A 17,841-nucleotide genomic window follows, 5' to 3' on the forward strand; every position below is an offset into this window, starting at 1 on the left:
GCAGAGCCCGCTCACTATTTCTTCACCCATCCTTTGAGACCCGGCCACTCTCGTATGATTTACCTTACTGGTTGCACCATTCACCCTCCACTCACACATGCTTGAAGCCACAGATGCTTATCAGTCACCCTGTTCTGTGCCTGGGAACCTCGCTGTGCAGCCAGCGAGCCCGATTCAAAGCACCTGAATGAAGGAGGTCACAGCTGACCGGCTTAGTGCAGTATCCCATCGAGACTCACGCAGTCTGAGGAGGGTGTTCATAATACATTCCTGGCATTGCTCTGCAGGCCAGAAAGAAACCCAGAGACCTGCTTCACCCCACTGTCCAGGGCTCATCAACTGAGAACATTTTAGAATAAAAAGACTGTATTTCATATTCCTGAGGAGCCTGATCTGCAGCCCACGCGACCTGTAGTGGAGGAGTGAGGGTCCTTCGCCTGTAGTGAAGGGTCCCAGTGGGGAGAGAGGGGACTGCTGCGATATTATATTCAAGGTCAGACCCCGAAGCCTGTGCCAGAACTCAGATTGTACCATGGGGAAGCAGCGACAGATCTGTTTCCTGAGCTTGTGGGGAAAGAAGTCTAGGCAGATACTTGACTTGGAAGTAGTCACCAGGGAACAGGGAGCTGTGTTTTACGCTCTGCAGGACGGTGTCAAACGTTGGTACAATGTAGGGCACAGTTCTATGCCATTTTACTGCATGCAGAGCTTGGTAAACATGGTGCAATCCAGATGCAGAACTACTGTATCACCACAAAGTCTGCCCCAACTACCCTAGTCACACAGCCCTGAGCACCTCCCCAACCTGGGCAGTCACTGGCCTGCTTCCCATCTCTTATAATACCTGTCTGTTTATCTGTCTATCTATCTGTTTGCAGTATATAATGTCTGTGTTCCTTCTGTGGAGTTGGCACATGTACATAACACATCTTCCTTCCTTTTTTCATCCCCTCTCCCTCCCCCCATCTCTTGATCCCCTTCTCATTTGAGAAAGCTCTATCTCTTTTCTTCCTATCATCTAGCTCTGGTTTTGGTCTTTATTTATATTTTGGGTTTCTCATCTGAGAGAAACCATGTGATTTTTTATTTTATTTTATTTTATTTTTTGGTTTTTCTCCGGTACCAGGAACCGAACTCACGACCTTGCGCTTGCCAGGCAGGTGCTTTGCCGGTGAGCTAAATCCCCAGCCCCGAAACCATGTGATTTTGAAGCTTGTGTGTCTGATTTATTTCACTTAACATTATGGCCTCAGGATGCATTTATTTTCCTACAGAGGACTCAGATTTAGCCTTCTTTATGGCAGAGTAGTACTCCATTGTGTGTAACTACCACATTTTCTCTGTCCATTCATCTCTTGATGGACACGTAGGCCAATTTCAAGATTTAACTATCATGGGTTGTGCTGCTATAGACACGGGCATGCATGTATCATTGGAATATGATGTCTGTAATTCTTTTGGGAAGACAACTAGAAGGAGACTAGCTAGGTGGAATGGAATTTCCAGTTTTATGAGGAATCTCCACATTGGTTTTTCCACAGTGGTTGTACTAGTTTACATTCCCATCAATAATCCCATTTGACAGAAAAAAAAAGTTTGGAAGAAGAGAGAAAGAAGTCATTTACCCAAGTCCACATGGTGCTGCTGCTGGGACTCAAACCCCTGCGAGGCAGACTTAGGAGGTTATGGATTCAGTCAGGGGTGGAGGTGCACATCTGTCATCCCAGCACTCCAGAGGCTGAGGCAGGAAGTTCACTGTGAGTTACAGATCAGCCTACACTACAGAGAGAGTTCAAGGCCACCCTGACCTACAGAGGGAGACCCTGTCTCAGAAAAAAAAAAAGGTTGTTGATTCAAATTTTGTATTACAGCATCTGTGCTTTAGATTGGATGATGTCCATGAGCAGGGTAACCACCGACCACGTTCTTCTGCAGCAGTCGGGAGCCTAGTATCCACCATCAACAATCATGGCCGATCGTGCCTCCTTAGCCTCTGAGCTGCAAAATAACAACTGTGCAGATCGTCTGAAAGTGCGATGTCCCAGTGCACCTGGCCTCATTAACATCTGAAACCAGCCTTTGCGAGTAAACCTTTTAAGTCATAAACTTAAATTGTAGGAAAGGAGTGATTTGGAAAGTGGCGTCTCTGGAGGAGTTTTAGCAATAATTAGTGTTCTTTGAGAAATTTGCAAAATAGGTCTCCCCAGTCAGACTCTGAGGGTTTAACATGATGAAACAAGGGGTCTGGAGGTGACATTTGTCTTAGTCCAGAAGAAACACTTATCTTTTGCCTCTAGGTATTTTTCAAAGAAATGGGCAGTAAACCTAGCGTGGTTTTTTCCTTCTGTTCCCAAATGCTTATTCTTCAGTAAAGTTCTACTTAGAAGACAAATTAGGATTCCTAAAGAGAGCTCAGTTTGCTTTTCAAATTATTTTATCAGTATCTGCTATTTTAGAAATTTAAAACATGCATATACTTTACTTACGGTATTTTCTTTTGAAGACCTGGACTTGTTTTTCAAGAAATGACAGCTGGAGAAGCAGCTGCTCCCCAAGTCTCTCTCTCTCTCTCTCTCTCTCTCTCTCTCTCTCGTGGGCACACACACACACACACACACACTATTGATTCCTGCAAAAAGGGAGAACGACTTTTGTCTGTTGGGTTGCCGGTGTGACTCTAGGAGAAAGCAGATTTGCAAAACGGTCTCGTGACAGGGACGCCCGGTTCCTCCAGACTTTGACAGCATTTGTCACCACCATTAACTTCCAAGTGAACTGTATAAAGTGTAACACACTAACGGAAAGGTGCCCAACTTGTAGGTGTGCAGCTTGACGTGTTTTTGCAAAACAAATATTCTCATGTGGCCGCCCTTGGATAAAAGAGGGGGACTCACGAGCCTCCCAGAAGCCCCATGCTTGTGTTCTGGCAACTTCCTACAAGATGATTGCTCCTGCAACTGCCACCACCACGGGCCACCTCGGCTTTGGCGAAGAGGATGAGTCCTCCTTTCCTTTCATCTGTGCAGCTGTCTGAGTGGAAGGAGGGTCCTGGCCTGTTTCCGAGGCTGACCCCGTCCTTTCTCCTGCTGGTTTCCATGTGGGCACCTAGCAGTGCCATGGACTTCCTGGGAACACAATCACCAGTTCCGCCCTGGAGCTGCTTCATTAGGAGCCGTGCGGTGTGGCCCATGGTCCCCTTGCAGGGAACACTGATGTCCACAGCTGGGGAAACCCATCTGCAGGCTCCTAAGGGGAAGCACCGAGCCTGGCCATTTGCCTGGAGTTCCCAGGGCTGTGAGACCTGCTGGACAGTGACCAGAGCCCCTCTCCATCTGCTCCTCCAAGATGGGACATAGGATAGAGAGCCCTGTGGCTTCCTGCAGCAGACGTTCTCAACCAAAAGTAACCTTCAGAAATCCTTCAATAGCTCTCTTCCTTTTTAAAAAATCATTTAGTTAGGTGCAGATGCTCGGACCCCATGCCAGACCTACTGAGTGAGACCACAGGGCCTGCAGCTGGGTACGGCTTTCAATGCTCTATACACTTCACTGAGTATAGACTTAACAGCTTCCCTCAGCCAGGCTGCTGTCCCGGATTCCGGATTCTGGAAGTAACCTCCTGCAGTGTCTGTTGCTGATTGTCAGCAGAAGGGTAATGTGGACAAAAGGGTTCAAGGACAGTGTATCAGTTATCTACTGCCGGGTAACAAATCCCCCCAGATTAAGTGGCTTAGAGGATTGTTGCTTCACAATTCTGTGGGCCAGGATTTGGGTTGAGGCTTAGCCAGGTGGTCTGGGTCAGGAGCCCTCATGAGCCTGTGGCTAATGAGGGGTGGGAAGCTGCAGGAATGTGAGGGCTTGAGCTGAGGGGAGGTCACACATCTAAGATGGAGCACTCTCTGGGGTGCAGGAAAGAGGCCTCAGTTCTTTGCTTTGCTGGGCTCTTGAAAGGCTGCTCAAGTGTGCTCTTACCTGGCAAGGGGCTTCCCCTAGACAGGACAAGGAACCACTAAGCACTTCAGGACCTGCTCACCACAGTTGCAGCCCTGACTTCTGACTGATTCTTTTTCTTAGAGGTGAGTCACCAAGTCCAATGCAAACTAGAGAGCAGGACAACATGGGCAGACAGAAAAGAACTTGCAGACCTAGTTTAAGCCCGGCAGAGAGTCACTAATGGAGCCAGGTTCTGGGAGAAACCTTCTTTCAAATGCAGAGGGAGAGTTCTTAGGCTGTGACCTCGTGGGCTGCAAAGAGTCCACAGATTCAAGGCACTGTGGAAAACACCCCTCTTCCCAGGCTTCGGCTCCAGATGTAAGATGAGATACAGGGCGGACCTTGTGTGGGGGTTGGCGACATTGGGCGAGCTGAGACTGAGCTTCTTATTGACAGCCTATGGGAGTGGCTCGAAATCACCCAGTGATGGTGGGTGAGGGGCTGCCAGTGGCCCAGCAAGGGCGTGGCGCAGAAAAAGTATCAATTATGTGTGCAACGAATAAATGAAGTTATCCACATCCATCCACACCAACAAAATCCAAAGAAAGTGGGGCACAAGCTTCCTCTTCTAACACCAATGAGCTCTGTCATCTGAAGCAAGTACCTGGTAGTGCAAAGACACCAAAACCTTTCAGTGACAACTTGAGATTCTGAGCACAGTCATGGGATGACCATATATCCATCCATCCACCTATCCATCCACCCATCCCTCCATCCTTCCTTCCATCCATCCATCCTTCCTTCCATCTATCCATCCCTCCATCCATCCCTCCATCCATCCATCCATCCATCCATCCATCCATCCATCCATCCATCCATCCTGTCTTCCATCCATCCATCCATCCATCCATCCATCCATCCTGCCTTCCATCCATCCATCCATCCATCCATCCATCCATCCATCCATCCATCCATCCATTCTTCTTTCCATCCATCCATCTCATTACCCAGCACAAACTTAAAATGACAACTTTTTTCCATTGCATAGTATCTACTGTACCTTTTGGGTTTTATTTACTCTTTCAGGTTCTTATGCCAGGGAGATAATATGATGTTTACACATGTGGGTCTGATTTATTTCACTTATAAGTATGGTCTCCAATTGTGTCCATTTTTCTATAAAAGCTCTGAGTTGATTTTTTTTATAGCTGAGTAATACTCCATTGAATAAAAATACCACGTCTTTTTTATCCATTCCTCACTTGATGGGCATTTGGGTAATCTGAACAACTTCATTGACGGTAACAATATGTAATATAACAACCATTGTTAACTTCCTATCACACTGTTTTCAAATCATTTTTATTGCCCTAGTGTTGTTTTGTTTTTGTCTTGGTTGTTGTTATTTTCTTTTTTCTTTAAAATAAAAGAACCTTTTTGTTATTTGATACATAAATCTGTTATTTGATCTCATTTTACCAGCAATCAAGCCAGGTGTACAATGGCTCTTGCCTCTCAAGGTTATTGGGAAAATTAAGTTTCCTGAGTGGTCACAGTGCCGATCCCATCCTGAGCAACACTTCTGGTTTCCAAGGAAGGCTCTCCCCAAATTCTCCGGGCTGTGGCCCAGCGAGGCAAGGGGAGCATGTCAGGGCAGGCTCTGGTGCAGCTCCTTTCCAAGTCCTTGGACTCAGAGGAAAATACAAGCTCCACAAAAACTAAAAAGTTTTACAAAGACTATTTTTAACATCCTGGACTGAAAAAAATAATTTTGGGGAAAGATGCATGAGTCTTTTGCAAAATTCTGAAAGATTTGGGGCAAGGCTAGTAATTCGTCACTCCTTACCCCATCTACTTCTTGTTCTACCCAAAAGAGCAATGTGAAGGCCAGTTCGGAAGATTGCGTGGATGTGAGCGGTGGCCTCACCCAGGGCTGCCAGTGTCTGCTGGACCCTTCGCTTCTCCACAGACTGAGTTAACTGGTGGCTGTGTGGTGGGAAGAGGGGAAAGAGCTGCCTCTTCGGGAGCGGTACGGTGAGGCTAGCAATCCCCCTGCAGGTAACGCTGACACCACACAGCTCGAGAAATCCATCTGCAGGCTCCTAAGGAAAGGCACCAAGCCTGGCCTTTTGCCAGGGATGCCCAGGCCTGGCTGAAGCCTGCTGGATAGTGACCAGAGCTCCCCCCAACCGGTCCTTAAAGACAGGACAGACATGTGGGAGGAGCTAGAGATGAGGAATTAGGAAGAGGAGCAGGAAAAGGAGAACAGGGAACAACAGGAAAGTAACAAAAACTTGAAGGCAACAAGCGCCTAAGTAGTGTGTGGAAAAGAAATGAGTGGTGCTTGCTGTTATTAAAATAATAGAGCCAAAAATCTGTATGACACCAGCCAAAAGCACATCTGTAATGCCAACATTCTGGGAGGCTGAGGCAAGAGGGTTACAAGTTCAGGCCTAGCCTAGGCAACTTAGTAAAACAAAAACAAAAAATACAAGAGGGCTGGGGATGCAGCTCAGTGCGAAGTCCTTGGGTTCAATCCCCAGTACAGGAAAAAAAAGGATGATACAACGGAAGTGAGAAAGCACAAGACAGAAATGTGAGATAGTGTCATATTACTGTAAAGATGCTTGTAGGTGCTGGGATTAATCCTGGAAAGTGACAGAGGGGGGGGTCAATTAGGAGGGAAACTGAGCGACAGGAAGACAAGATGAGAAGAGGATTTTACTGGGGAATGCAGTATCTGCTGAGTTTTGCTCCAGGTACACATCTTGTGCATTCAGTGTACTTGGACAGAAAAGGAGAAGGAAGAGTGGACGAGTGGCCCTATTGATGAACACACTTGTCCTAGGTCAGGCTCTGTCATTTGTAGGGTGCAGGACACCAGTTATCTTCCTCCCCAGTTTCCATTCCCAGGTCTTCTAGTAACAGCTGCATTTGTGTGGTCCGGGGCTTGAAGGACTGAGGGCTGCAGGTGTGAACCAATCTGGGCCAAGGAAACTCCAGCCCAGCAGTTATTGTTTAAGCTGGCGTCATTGTTCAGGAGCTGGTTTCCCTCACCGTATGCGGGGCTGATTGAAAAACACAATGAACGCTTAAAACGAAGATTACAGTTGTGAAAATGCTCTGTGACCTATAATTCCCAGTGCGAGTAAACATCATCTATGCTTTTTAGCATGTTAAGACTCTTAGAGGCGGAGGACAAGAACTGTATCACTGGGCGTCATTGTTCATGGGTTCTGGGCAGCTGGACACGTAACACAAGGTCACTCTCTCCTGGCCGCAAAGTAGTAAAGAGACAATGAGTGGATACTGAGACCAAAAATCCCACTCAATGTCTTGGATTACAGAAAGGAGTTCAAAGCATCCAGCATTTTTGTTTCTTTGCTTTTTACTCTGCTATTCCAGTACCCTGACAAGAAGGGGCCTAAGATGCGATGGGTGCAGTACAGAGAGGGAGTTGTTCTCTCCAGAGCTGAACGGTGTTGCCCCAAAGCTCAGGCCCACGTGGAGCCTCAGTGTGCTGCTGATTTTCAGACGGAATTACAGTAAGGGCTGAGGTGAGCACCTTATTTCACTATCCCATTAATGCACCACCGGACTGGTGACAGACAGACACTGGAAGAGACCCATGGAGAGAGCAACGCGGAGATGGAAGCAGAGACTGCAGCGATGTGGCCATGAGACAGGGCCCGCCAAGGTTTCCAGGTGACCCTGCGGAGCCCCACGAGAGGCACCGTCCGGCTAATCCCTCAAAACCTCCAGCAAGATCCCCCTCTGCCGACACCTCAGGAGGCAAGGAGAGTAAATGTCTATTGTTTCGGGGTGCCTCATGCATGGTGTTTGCTATAGCGAACCAAGAAAACGGAAACCTCACAGTGACTGGCTTCCTGCGCATAGTTGGGCCAGGACTGCCTGATGTGTGAAATCCATGGACGCTGAAGGCTCTCAAGTGTCCATTTCAACCCACTATGAACTTGAGAAACTCTCATTGGAAGAAAACAAAGCAACCACACCCCCTCAACAATCCTATAGCCCAGAAACTAAAAAGGGGAACCATGCAGATATAGGGTCACACGCCCCGGAAAGCAGGCTGGCGCACAGTAGGTCCCCACTCGCCAGTGAGTGAGCCCTCCGTTTCTTTGCTGGGGTTAAGAAAATCTGGACCACCGCCACACTGGCAATGAGTCCTACATTTCTGGAACTGGGCAGGAGGGAGGGAGGGAGCTTCAGAGCAATAACGGCAGGGCGGCTGATTGGAGCTATTTTCAGCGGGCCAGTCTTTTATAACTCCTATTTTGTTCCCCAGTTGAAGTGACCACTGCTTGATGAATTGTGTTTATCTGTAGTTCAGCGATAAAGTTCTCTTTTAATTCCCTGCTGAATAGAAATATTTAGGGCAGTGCCACAGCTGTGTTTATTCTCACACTCCACCACAGTTATGTAAATACCGTCTATGGAACTATTTCTGATAAAGGCCCATCCCACCCCCGAGGAATTATACGCTCACTCTAGATGTCTGCCAAGATGAGCAGCTTCGATCCAGCCTGGCACAGCATATGAATGATATCACAGCTTCTCAGGGATCATTTGGCAAACCTTGCAATAAAAGAGTAATTTTCTTCCCCCTCTTACTCTCTCAAAGGCTTCCACTGAGCCAAAGAATATTTCCCAGCATGCTCTCCTTCTCTTGTTTGGAAACACGAGGCTGACACATAAAACTTGAAGCCTCCGTAGACAAAGTTAATAAATAAAATGATATTTGCAACCTGGAAACAAAGGTTTCAGATGACCTTTGCCCTCCAGTGTGAAGCTGGAGAAACACAGATAAAGCTGGTGAGGAGGCTGGAGCCACTGGTTTTGGCAACCTTGGGAAGTGAGGGGAGGGCAAGCCACATGGCCACCCTGGCATGGCCCACTCCGCAGAGCTGTGATTCCTATGGCTGATAAAAATACTTCCCACCCGACTCCCGCAGAGCGCTCTGTCAACATGGGTTATCTCTGGACACTGGGATCCTGAGATATTTTTGTTTCTACATGTACATACTTTCCAAAAAAATTTTGCAATGTAGTCAGAAAAACATTGAATTAAAAATGTCTTTAGGAAAACAAATGTGTGCAAACCTTTAGCAATAAGGTCCGCGGTGCAATAATTCACTAAGAAGAAAAGATATTATGTGAAAAGAAAAATACTACAAAAAAATACTAAGATTCTTTTCTTAAATCCTAAAATGAGATGTAACTAAAAGACTTAAAAGAGATTTTTTTTTAATGCTGGTAACAACTTTCATAACGAGGATGAGGACTTGCCCTGCGGCCCTGCAATCTTTGCCAAAAAACTTGTTTGCTTTTCTCTTTTTATCCTCACTGCCATCCCACGAGGTGGGCGGAGTTAATATTCTACGGTGCACATGCGCAGAAGACAAGTGGCCCTTCAGAGGGGCCGGCTTGTCCACCCTCTCCGGGTCAGTAATGGAAAATGCTGAGACCAGAAACTGACTTCATCTGACTCCAAAACGTAGATCTCAATCGTTAGGCTCTGCTAAGGGTGCACTCTGATCTCTGTGGTCCCCGAGATGACACAGGAGGAGCTTAGGCAGCAGCGCCTTCAAAGGGGATTTGGGATCCCAGTCTCTCTCCTCTCTCTGCTTCCGGCTCAGGCTCTGAGCAGTTGTTCTCACAGAAGTTCCCGCCACAATGGGCAACCTTTGCCAGGGGCCGCCGGATCTTGCATTTGAATTTCCAAATTGTGAACTCAATAAACCTTTTCTCTTTATAAGTTAATTGCCCCAGGCGCCCATTGTAGCAGCGGAGGCTGATGAATACATGCCCCATTTAGTAGGAGGCTTAGAAAATGTGGCGTGTTGTTTGAAAGCGTAGGGAACATTTTTCATGTTGTTTGCTGCTCAATATCTTTTGAACACCCTTCCTCTGGATTTGGAAAGTTTGCCCAATTATAAGTTCAAGTTCCCCAAGGCACAAGCCAGAATTCAAGCTGATACTTCTTTTTCCTTGCTGCTTGGGATCAGAGCACTCACACAAAACAGCGGCTCAGAAGGGGCCAGGTGAGGGTGTGGATGAGCTGGGGTCCCTGTCTCTGCGAGCACGGCGGTGGAGGCGCCCAGCTCTTGGTGGCAGAGTGGGACCATCCCCGAGGCTCCCTGGTGCAAGTGAGGCACCCAGCTGGGTGAGCTCCTGGATCGGTATCACGCAGGATAGCAGCATGGTACTGTCCCCAGCACAGCGCCCCGAGGTGGCCGGCTATTGAACTTGGCCCCATTCTTGGAAATCTCAGGGAAAGAGAGAACCCAAATGTCCTCAACTAGAGTTGATTCTATTGCCTGAAACTACAGTCCCAGCTAAGGATGCAGATCTAGGAAGCAGGCTGCTTTGCTGAAAGCTATTGAGATTATCTAAACAATGTGTCAAGCGCAAACCCTTAAAGCAAAAGAAGCCAGATTTGACACTGTTTCTGGTAAAAATCCCATTTCTAGCGCAGGTCATCCAAGGTGCAGGATTCTGCTAAGCTCTGAGGGAACTTTCCAGTACCTCTCACGTTGGCTAGGTTTCAGGGTTTTTTTTTTTTTCCTTTTTTGGGGGGGGTTCATGTTTTCATGAATGCATAAATTTACAAAATACGTGAAAAATTTCAGCACTTTGCCCTTTCTGAGGGGAACAATATCCTTATCAAAGTTTTAGAAAGAGTCGTTGAATGTCAAAACTAGAGAAAACATTTTGTTTATTCACTATGGTTCACATGTACCTCACAAAATATTCTGTGATTTGAAATTGTTCCACTGATTTTTTAAAAACCTGGTAAATGCACAAGGTGCTATGCAAGTCAGATAAATGTACGTTTGCTTCTAGACTCAGCACTTAAACACCGATGAGCAGTTGGTCCCTAGGCTCAATGCGAAGCATAGATTTGGGATTCTGCAGGCCTAGTTTCACTTCTTTGAATTAGATGATCTTAAGCTAGAGTACGGAGATTTAACAAATAAAAATATAAGATGTCTAGTTAAATATGAATTTCAGATAAAGAAGGAATAACTGTTGAGTGTAAGCATATCCCAAGTAATAACTGCTGGTAAAGTTCGTGTAAAGTTTTATGTGTATAAAAACTACAGAAAATAAAGGAAATAGGACTTCATGGTGGATAAACCACAAGGGGTGAGGAACAGGGAATCATTAGGTTATTGCTTAGGTTCTGGGTTATGCAACTGAAATGAAGCTAGGCATGGTGGTGCATGACTGTGATCCCAGCATTTGGGAGGCTGAGGTAGGAGGATCACTGTGAGTTCAAGGCCTCTCTGGGTTACATAGTGAGTTCAAGACCAGTCTGAACTACATGGCAAGACCCTACTTCAAAAAACAAACAAAAAACTAAAAATTACCCAGATTTGGAAAGCAGCATTATGCATTTGGGTAAATACCTCCATTGTTATGATGATATTTTGTTATAATCTCAAACTTGCAGTATCTACCAATACCAGCTACTCCTCATGAGTTTGCTTATCTGTGGTGACTTTGTTTTAAGGACAGCAACACCCTCTCATGGTCAAGAGTAGATGACCCAGTTTTCCTGATGCTGCCTGTGCTCTTGGTCAGCTTCCTGTCTCCACGTTTTAGCAGGGTTGCCTTGGTGGTATCTCCCTTTCCAAAGAGTGAGCCAGACTGCAAGTTACCAAGCTTTCTCAGTAGAGCTGAGACAAACACTTCTCTGGGATAGGATGTAGGTCACTTTTCTATGCTGACTCTGATGAAATGGTCACCTGAAATCATGACTTGAGGAGGAAACTAAGGTCTCATTCCAGGAAAAGTGTAAATACGAATGTTCACCATGGGCACAGAAGTAGGGTTTGGGGGCATTTCAGATGCCTATTTAATATCTCCAGAAAGCATTTTTAGCATAGAACACTCCAGATAAAGCCCATGTCTACGTCTCCTTATTGCTCAATCTAGAATAGATGGCTTGTGGTGATCTGAGAGTCTCTTATCAAAGGCGTATCCTTCTGTAGTTAGAATCCCCCATTAGACAGTAAGTTCTTGAGTGCATGAATTATCTTAAGCTCATCCCATTGCCCCACAGATGGAGATAGGTTCTGCAAGGGTACTTGCTGGGCTAAACAGAATGATAGCTATACCTACCAATGAAGCTTGTCTCATCTGTATGGTTAGTGGCTTCCTTTCTAGTCCAAGTTCTATAATTGTCCAGGTATATTTATAGGTATATTTGTTCTTTCCTCACTAGACATTAACCCTTGTAGTCTTAAATAATAGAACACAACCCATAGCCCAAGCCTTTCAGTTCTAAAGTAATTTTTCTTGTATATCAAAGTCACACGTCTTAATGTCCATGAGAAGGTGGACTCCACAGATCACCCACAATTGATGTCAACTCAGAGATGGTTTCTGACATTATTTTGTTTATCAGGCAGTTTACCACACATGATGCTCTTGGGCTGAAGCCACAAATGTGTGATTTCATGAGCCTTTCCCAGATAGGATACAGAGGCAGGCAGCCTTGTCAATGTACAAAGCAGAGCAAAAAGATGACACAAATAAAGTAGAGATTATTAATCCAAAGGACTAATGGCTAGAGGCAACATCAATGGATACTGTCTAAGTCATTTATGGGGAATTTTCATGTAAAATGATAAGACTCATCTGTCTGGTCCACTTGTGACTCTATGAGGAAATGCATCTTCATCCATTATAAATTTTTTTGAACACCTATTACCCATAAGACATGGCATTAGGCATGTGGAAAGAAGAAGGCCACATAATTGCTGTCCCTATAGTCACTGAGATGATATCCATCCATTTGGAATAAGTGCTAAACTTTCAAATAATGTGAAAAATTCCTAATGTGAGAGAAACATTTCTATCTGTTTTAGGAGCACACTATCTTTTATTAAAATCTCAATAAATTGTGTAAGCCACAATTAACCATGTGATGCCAGCAACTTGCTACATAATTAACAGTACTTCATCATCTCCCAACTATCATCCATCCATTCTGTGTGAATTCTTACTAAGTCTTTCTTTGTGAAGGCAGAGAGAGGGGAAGAATGGGAGAGGGGATGAGGGCAAAAGCAGGGTTTCTATCTCTAGGAACCCTATACACATAAAGACGTGTTACCTGTGTGTGATGGTTTGGACCTTGAAAGTCTCCAGAGGGCCACATGCTGAAGGCCTGGTTGCCAGCTTGTGGCCCTGTTTAGAGGTAGGGGAGCCTTTGAGAGGTGAGGCCCAGTGGAATGAAGTTGGGTCAGTGGGCATGTGCTCTTGAAGGTGATATTGGGGCCCTAGCCTTTTCCTTTTACTCCTTGCTTCCTTGCTACCATGAGGTGTGATGCTATGCTCCATCTTTCACTACTTGCTATGATGTACTGAGATGTTGCAGGCCCCCAGCCATTGGCACCAACTGACCATGTACTGAATCCTCTGAAATCATGAGCCAGTACAGTCATTTCTCCTTTGAAGTTGACTCTTTGTGTATTTCATCACAGTGACAGAACACAGACATACTATGGTAGGTAGTGCACAAAAGTATTAACATTCAGAAATCCTTTAGCAAGGATTTGGAAAGATGGTCCTGAGAGAGTGCTGGAGAGAAGACATAAACTGGATGGCCCAGGAAGGACTTGAAGAGGAACTCATGGAATTTGGGCTCAAGAAGTGGAAATGACCACAGGCAATGTAAATTAGCAAGGAAAACTAAATACAGAAAAGAAGCAGAAGCTAAAAGGATGATCCCAGTGACATGCATGAACAAATGAATGATCAGAATACGTCAGAATTTACAATCCTGGAGGAATTAGAGGTCATTTAATACCACCACCCAGTTCATAGGTAAAAAAATCTGAATTCTGGAGACAAGTGATATATCCAAGGTCAAACATATATGTAGAATAATATGGAGACTAGTCTGAATTTCTTAACAATGAAGTTTATCCAAGTTTAGATAATGGAGGAAGAATGGAAAACTCTTGATGTGTTAAGGGCAAACTTAACCTTCTTCATGATTTTCTAGAGGGGTGGTCCTGAATTTTGGAATAGTAGCTCTTTCTAGATTTGAAACACTCACTGTGTACTTTGCAGATATTCTACTGTCAAGGTCTTTTGGAAATGACAGCTTCATAATTATTTTCTCTGTGGACGCCTTTGCTCAAAGACACTTTCACCTTTTTTTGTAGATAGCAATAATCATTTTCATTACCTGAAGGATTTAACACAAGCACAAACAAATAAATCAGCTACCCATAAAATTGCTCATTTTTTTAAAAAAAAATCTGTATCTGAACTATCTAGACAAGTTTTAAATTTCATGCAGTTCTGGGCTGCTTGCAAGAGAGGGTGAAATAGAAATAATGCAAATGCTCACCCCAAGTTTTAAGAGGCCATGTGACATGATATTCAGTCAATCTTCCTCATGCTTGCAGCAAATGCTAAGGTGTCAGCCACCCGGGGCAAAGTCAGTCCCTCTGTGAAGCAGCAAAGCTGTGGTGTTAGGTTTTTGTTTTGTTTTGACTTTAAGAATTTTTTTGAAAGAAGAATATGTGTATGAAAACAGTGAACAGGAAAACTGCTGCAAATGTAGGAAATGAACTAGAGCTGTTCTAACTCTTGATACAGAGGGGCGCAGGGTGGAGAGAAGCTATGGAGACCGAGGAGAGCTGCCAGGGTTTCTGTATCTGCTCTGCTGCCAAGGAGACCTGAGCCCCAGGGTGGTCAGATGCCAGCCTCTGCCTTGCAGTGCTCCAAACATTTGTTCCCTCCAGATGTGGGAGTCAAGTGATTGAACCCTCTATCCAGTATCATGGCGCAGGCGAGCTTCAGGAGGGAGGCCTGCTCGTCCATTAGCATGGATGGTTTTTAACCAAGACTTAAATACACCCCTTCCAAAAAAAAAAAAAAAAAGAAAGAAAGGAAACTGAACAGAGCCAGATTTGAGAACAGGGCAAGTACAAATAAGCTTAATCACATTTGAAACATTCACTCGGAACCCCTCGCTGGATGCCTGCTTTCTGCCAGGCGGTCTGCCGCACACTAGCGATGCCGAGTCACACACAGCTCACCGTGGCTTTCGGGGAGCTCGGTGTACACAGGGCTGGGCAGGAACGAGGGGCTGGAAGGCAAAGGACCCAAAGGCCGCATGTGGCACACGGGCCATGTGTCTGGCCTGGCCCATCCATTGGCCACAAGCACAGCGGCCTTGGGCAAAGGCCCGACCTGCGCATCTGTTTCTCTTCCATGGGCAGGAGCGGGCTGAGTGACAGTGAGGACAAGGACCGGAATGGTGAGGCCCAACAGCCCACTTGCGGAGAAGAGGAGAAGGCGGCTCAATGTGAACGGAGGAGTGGAGGTGAAGGGCAGAAAATCCCACGTGCAGTGGCAGCCTGAGCAAGGGACACAATGTGACACCGCCTCGCACGTGGCGGAAGCTGTGAGGAGTTGGAAGTGTGGAGAGAAGGCAGACAAAGAAGCACAGGGACAAACATGGTGGAGAGCCCAGAGGGGCCCAGTGACAGAACTGCATGTGTGTGAGTTGGGTGACAGGATCAAGTGTGGCCTGTGGTGTGATCACGCCTGGGAAGGGGGCTGGGGGAGAGACACTGGAGACAGGGAACCCGAGGGAACATCTCTGGAGTCACACGGGCAGCAGGGTGTGAAAGCAACGGACAGCACACCTTACACAGGAGAGGTCAGACTACAGCAGAGGAAGGCAGGAGAACATTTTATTACGACAATTTGATTCCGAGATAATACCGGTTAACCTCAGGCAATGTGCCCTCTAAATATTGAATCCTAAAAATACCCCTGCATGGATACAGAGATCTGGGAGGTGGCAGATACAGAGATAAGTGAGACACACTCCAAGCCATTTATAGCTCTGTCCGGCGGGTGGTTCCAAAATAATTATAATGCATGGCAGAACAGGTGCACAGTTAAAGAGCACCATGCATTGAAAGAAGGAAAGGCATGCTGAGCGTAAGGATCAGGAAATCCTTCAGGAAGACAAAGCCATCTGAGACGGCTTAAGGAATAAGAGGTGCCTGACAGGTGGAGGGCGGAGAGAAGGCACTCCAATCTGTGGGGACACAACAACCAGGAACAGAAAAGCATGAAAGCTGAGGTGTTCAGAAGTAGCACATAGTCCAGTTTATCTGGAAAAGTATGTTTATACCAGCATTTAATTTTAATAGCTTTATTGGAGAATAACTGATAGGCTCTTACTTCTCCCATTTCTCTTGCTATCATTTGCACTACCTAGAATTTTAGAATCATGTGATATAAATTCCTTTTGTCTAGCTTCTCTCACACAGAATTATTTTGAGATTCATCCATTCTGTAGTAAGTGTGATTATTCACTCTGCACTATTGCTCAGCAACATTCAGTTGTATGATACACCACTGTTTAACTGTTCAGCCTTTTATGGACATCTGGGCTGTTTCTAGCTTTTCACTACTGCAAATCATAGTGCTATGTGTATTTTGTGCTTTTGTTTGGACACACTTCCATTCCTCTTGGGGAAACAGCCAGGAACAGATTGCTGGCTCATTTAGTAAGTGTTAAGGAACTTCCACACTCTGTCAGAGTGGTTTTACCATTTTTCATTTGAAACCAAAGTGCATCAGGGTTCAAGTTCACCCACATTCTTGCCAACATTTGGTATGCTCAGTCTTCTTAATTTAGCTGGATTCAGGTATGTGTAGTGGTATCTAACTGTGGCTCTAATGTGCATGTCTGCAGTGAATCAGGATGTAGAACATCTTTTCACGTGCTTATTTGTTATGCCCTTATCTTTCATAGTGAAATGTCTGCATAAATTTTTGCCTGAGGTTGGGGGGTACTGGGAACTGAACCCGAGGCCTTTGCATTGATACCACCCCAAGCCCTTTTTCTAAATTTTCAGACAGGGTCTCACTAAGTTACTAAATTGCCCAGGATGGGCTTGACTTTATGATCCCCTTTGCCTCAGCCTCCCAGATTGCTGGGATTACAGGTGCATGCCACAGTACCTCGCAATTCTTTCTAAAAATTGCATGGCAACTGAGCTCTGTATATAGAGGATACATATAATTTATCAGATGCATTGAAAACACAGATACTTTCCCTGATCTGTGTTTCCATTCTCTGAAAAATAAAAGTTTAAAAAAACCTTTTTTTTTTTTTTGGTTTTATATAATTTTCTTTCTTAAGGGATGTGATTTTGGTGCTATATCTAGAACGTTTGCCAAACTCAAATTCAGAAAAAGTTTCACTTTTCTAGAGTTTTTGGTTTTACCTTTAAGATGATGAAATATTTGAAATTTTGAACATGGTACAAGATATAAATTGAAGTTCATTTCTTTTTTGCAGTTGAATATCAATTTTTACAGCACCATTTGTTAGAAAGATTATCCTTTCCCACTGAGTAGCTTTTGCATATCTATTGAAAGCCAGTTGCCCATATATGTCTTCTTAAAAAAAATTATTTGAACGGGAATTTAAGAAAGAACAGTAGCAAAATAAAAACAACATAGACAAAAACAAAACAAAGCCAAAACAATAAAAATAGTACAGGGTTTCAAAACAAAATGATAAGAATTAACAGTGATTGCTATATTACACAGTTATCTTCAATGAAGTTGCTCAGATTACCAGATGTAAGAATGCAAGATTCATCAAACCAATAAAGAGAATAAAAAATTTTTAAAAACATTAGAAATGACACAAAGTTGCGCTAGACAAGATGATAGAAATTCACCACGGTTGTTATATTGCATATTGTTGACTTCAAATTAGTTGTTCAGATTACCAGATATAAGCATGCAATTAGTCAAAAAAATTAAGCATTAACTGCTCCTTTCAATAAACCATTAGACATCAGCAGTACAGTTATCCCAGCTATCCATATATATATAT

General features: G+C 44.8%; 1 protein-coding gene across 1 annotated transcript in view; it reads right to left on the reverse strand.

Annotated features, from left to right (window-relative positions):
* Sntb1 (syntrophin, beta 1 (dystrophin-associated protein A1, 59kDa, basic component 1)) overlaps positions 1–17,841 on the reverse strand; it is a gene marked incomplete at its 5' end in the record, with an annotated part of 222,122 nt that overhangs the window by 84,340 nt on the left and 119,941 nt on the right.

Source organism: Chinchilla lanigera, unplaced genomic scaffold, assembly GCF_000276665.1.
Source record: "Chinchilla lanigera isolate Chin_1 unplaced genomic scaffold, ChiLan1.0 scaffold00016, whole genome shotgun sequence".
Classification (NCBI taxonomy): Eukaryota; Metazoa; Chordata; class Mammalia; order Rodentia; family Chinchillidae; genus Chinchilla; species Chinchilla lanigera.